Source organism: Solanum dulcamara, chromosome 10, assembly GCF_947179165.1.
Source record: "Solanum dulcamara chromosome 10, daSolDulc1.2, whole genome shotgun sequence".
Taxonomy (NCBI): Eukaryota; Viridiplantae; Streptophyta; class Magnoliopsida; order Solanales; family Solanaceae; genus Solanum; species Solanum dulcamara.
In genome coordinates, this window is record NC_077246.1 from 11,764,130 (window position 1) to 11,768,806 (window position 4,677).

The 4,677-nt window shown below is 33.3% G+C and overlaps 1 long non-coding RNA gene across 3 annotated transcripts; it reads right to left on the reverse strand.

The window, feature by feature from the left end:
• Positions 1 to 408: 408 nt before the first annotated feature.
• Positions 409 to 4,462, reverse strand: LOC129870319 (uncharacterized). Of its 3 annotated transcripts, XR_008762067.1 has the most exons (4): positions 4,294 to 4,462; positions 3,478 to 3,538; positions 1,055 to 1,313; positions 409 to 748 (listed from the first exon to the last, which is right to left on the reverse strand). It is a non-coding gene; the product is annotated as an uncharacterized LOC129870319 (long non-coding RNA). The 3 variants fall into 3 exon arrangements; XR_008762066.1 differs by lacking the exon at positions 3,478 to 3,538 and having other exon boundaries at positions 1,055 to 1,295; XR_008762065.1 differs by lacking the exon at positions 3,478 to 3,538.
• Positions 4,463 to 4,677: the final 215 nt, after the last annotated feature.

Here is a 4,677-nt window from a genome sequence, read left to right on the forward strand (position 1 = left end):
ACTCTTTATTTCTTTAGCGGCTTGTACATATGACAATCAATTTTTGTGGGTATTTAAGTTGAAAGACTTCCGTTTTTGATATTATTAGCTTATTTGGACTATTTTCCACTTATTTTTCGTGAAAGTTGGTTTTTAGATTGACTTGTCTGATAGGAAAGGACAGGTGCCATCACACCTAGATTTGGGTCATGACACCGACTATCCCGCCATGACGGCTCCCATCACGCTGTGGCAGCACCGTCGTGGAGGAAATATTCCTTCTACGATTGGATGACACAGATATGGATCAACTTAATTCATAAAAATTTTGCCGCACCTAGCTAACAATGGTTCGGATCGTTACATAGACAAAAATGGGCTAGAGGAGTACATCTAAAAGGATATACTCTACCTAATTATTTATGAAAGTCAATGGAAATTGTTACGTTTTGTATGTATCTATAAATAAACGCCAAACAATCTAATTTCCAGATAACACAATCAACAAACTCTAGTAAAAAGACTACAACATATATATATATATATATACACACTAACTACGCATATGCTACCCCAAATATCTCAGGATAAAGGCAATGAAAAGGGTAAGTGTCTATAAGCTAAAACTCATACAAGCCTTATACATCACAGTGCCACCACCAATTGCAGACTGCCCGAGTTTGACGTTTCCTAAGATTGCAGATATAATACTAACTATCCATGGTTGAGGTTCTTGATATGAGAAAGTCATTACCTTACATGCAATGTCCTGCGGCCAAGGTAACACATTCACTTCATTTATTAAAGTCAACAAAAAAAGTTCAAAAGAGTAGGACTTCAGTTCAAGTCCTTAAACAAGAAGTTTGATTATAGGTAAGATATAAATATTATACTTTTCATTTTTAAGAAATGGAGCCGACAAATCAATAAATACACTAGTAAACCAATCTCTTCCTTTTTCTCTTATAAGAAATTTGAGCATTTTGTAAAATACACAAGTTAATTAGAGTTTTGTAAATCACGTTGTTAAAAAATGCACGTTTTATCCCAAAGATGAATAAGCAAAACAATTTACCTCTATGCTGTGCACGTGGATTAAGTGTGTCGGCCATCAAATCTAAATGCGCGGTATTGTGAAGAAGTAACACCAGTGACACCAAGACCTTCTAGAATTACCTCCAATTTGGATCTAAACAAAAGAGGCCAGCTGAGGAAGTCTTCTATTGATGGTTGGGGCCTTTCTCCTACTCCGGTGGCTTAAATTTCTTCAGTGGAGAATTTGGTTCTGCTTCTTCAGAAACCCCTGCTAAGAAGGCCTATGGGAGGCCATCAGACTCCGTAAAGAAGCAACAGCCATAAGCTTTAAGTATATATGTCTTCAATTATGTATCTAGCTTCTAATTTGGCATTATGTAACTACTTCTAATTTCGGAAGGATTTAACAAATACACATTGATAACATAAATAATTTAACTTAAATACACTTGCTCAAATTCCTTAGTGGTAAAATTATGCAGATTTTGGTAATGATATTGGTGTTACGGGTGCTACTTCTTGGGATACATTAGAGTTGGATGGATGCCACACTTAATCCCATGTGCACATCGGGGAGGTAGAATATGTTTTGATTATTGATCTTAGGCTAAAACATGCATTATATCGGATGTTCAAGTCTAATTTGTGGTGTGTGCAAGATGTGTTTCAAAATAGAGGTATCCTTTCCGGTGTCATCTATCACTTTGGTCTACTATCTCTTGCCTGAAAAACAACCTACCCTATTCAGGCTTCATCAACTCACACTTGTTCATACCTAGGTTGAATCCTATTTTTGTACTGATTGACATTTTGTATACTTAGACTTGGTCGTATTTTCCTTGTTTTTTGCAATTTGATGCTCTGTTAATTGAAGCACACTTGGTGTAAGGTGATACATGATTGTCTCCTTATTCACGTCCTCCAATAATTTTGGATTCTCGTGAAAGTGTACTCTGGATGAACCGAGCAATCCTTGTTGAGATGCTAATTTCATCTAAGAAAAAGTAGGTATAAATGAATGTTGGAATTGCTTCTGTTTCTTATTCCACAAAGAATGTTCCAGAATCATTGATTGATATAATTATTCACATTTTATTATGACTACACCAACTACCTTGTTCTTTGCAATTTAATGATCTAGTGATCGAAGGCCCATTCTAGATGAACGAAGAAGTCCTTGTGGTTCGCCTTTAAGAGAATCCAAAATTATTGGAGGACTTGGATAAGGAGACGAGCATGTATTCTCCGGGCTTCAGTTAGAAGATCATCAAATCGTAAAGAACAAGGAAGCTAGTGCAATCATAATAAAATGTCAATCTTTAGTTCCACCTATGATTCCAGAACATTCTTTGAGGAATGAGAAACAGAAGAAACTCGAAGATTTATTTGCACCTACTTTTTCTCAAATGAAATTAGCATATCAACAAGGGATGCTCTATTCAATCAGAATATGATTTTACAAGAATCCAAAATTATTGGATGACTCGTTTAAGAAGACAAGCATGTATATCCTAGAGGAGTGTGCTTCAGTCAACACAACATCAAATCACAAAAGACAAGGAAGTTGCGCTCAAGTCTAAGTATGTAAAATGATAACCAGTACCAAATAGGATTCAACTTGGGTATGATAAAGTGTGAACGGATGAAGCCATAATAGGTTAGGTTGCTTTTCAAGCAAGAGATAGTAGACCAAAGAGACAGATGGCACCAAAAACGCTACCTCTATTTTTGAAAACATCGTTTGCACACACCAAAAATTAGAGTTGAACATACCGATATAATGCAAGCTTTAGTCCAAATATTAATAAGAAAAACATACTTAACCTCGCTGATGTGCATAAGGATTAAGTGTGGCATCCATCAAAATTTAACTGCGGGATTTTCTGAAGAAGTAGCACTCGTAACACTAACAACAACACCAAAATCTGCATGATTCATGTTTCATTTCCATAGTGTACGACCAAGTATGTCATGTGTATGTCAATGAAATGTTCCAACACAACAATCAATATCCAACACAAACATCCAAAACTAGGTTCGAATCAATATATGAGAGCAAGTGAAAGATAAATCAAGTGTGCAAATATGAGTCACAATTCAGCAATTATAACATGGATCATGGTCCCGTTATAACAAAAATCATCAATTGATAGATAAATCATCAATTTCTCCATAATAAGAACCAAGGGTTAAATCAAAGCCAACTCCAAATCACTATATAAGATTAGATGAGGAAAAGACCAATCAAGTGACCAAATATGAGTCTCAATTAGTCAATAGGTCTAAAATTATGCTCACGTAGTCACACAATTAGCAATCAGCAAATAAGGTATCAATTTTCCATAACGTGGAACTTGTACCCACTTACATTTTCATCATCTCATTTATACGGAAACTCCATTACCCCTTAATTAAGAACCAACACAAACACTTTAAATAAGAATCTAGAAAGTCTCAACTTACCTTAAGTTCGAAGAACAAAGTATAAAATTATGTTTTTCCCTTTATTGACCTCCGAACGATCCTAATCCGATCAGTATATGTGTACATAGAAATTTAATATCAGATCTGTAGCGGATATGAAAAAATAAAAAAAACTTTTTTGGATCTATCGAAAAAAGAGAAAACTATCAGATCTATAGCTAATACGAGAAAATAAATAAAAGACTTTTTGGATATGTCAAAAACATGAGAAAACATATTTTCTATTTTCTTCTTCCTTCACTGTGCACCATTAATGGAGAAAAAAACTTCTTCTTTTCCTTTTTGTTCTAGATCTTTGGAAAATTTTCAGATCTTTGTGTAAAAAAGGAATTTTTTTCCAGATATTTAGATATTTGTATAAAAATGTTTTTTTCGTTTTCAAATCTGTTCAAATAAATGAACACGCCTTTTTTTGTATTCAGATCTATTTATAAAAAAACTTATTTTTTTCATTTCCAGATCTGTTGCAAAAGAAAATCAGATCTGTTTCTATGTTTTGTTTTGTAACTAGAAAATTTTCCAAATCTTGTAAAAAAACATATTTTTTTTCATTTCTGAAAACTAATTTCAGATTCAAAAATAAGTTAAGTGTTGATTGAAAACTTTTTCTAAATCAGTCTCAAAAGAATTAATTTATTATACCCAATGACACATTTTAAAAATTAAAAACAAAATTCTATATGTACAGACCAGAAAATCAACTTATTTCTTTAATACCAATGAAGGATTATATCTATATCACCTTAATCTAAGAAAATATTAGATAAAACATAAACCATAAATACAAGAACTTACTTGTTCTTTTTGTAGCGAAAGTGAAAGACTTAGTTAAACTGCGATTTGAATTATTGATCGATCGTGGTTGTCATGGTGTGTTGGAGCAATTTCTATTTCACAACTAAAACCCTATTCTTCATGGAGAGAGAATAAGTAATGGAAAATAGTGCTATTTTCTATCCTTTTAAATCACACACATGGCTTATTTTTATAGGAGATATTAGGGTTATCTTATGTACCCTAATGGGCCTTGAAGCATCCTTATGGATGGGCCCAAACAAACTTCGTACGATTATTAATGTAAATAGTGGAGATGTAAAGTTGTTAATTTTTTTTCTCATTTATTATTTCATATGCTTGTCGTGGTCTAGAGAGTTCTCAAGTTATTTGAATTCGAAATAT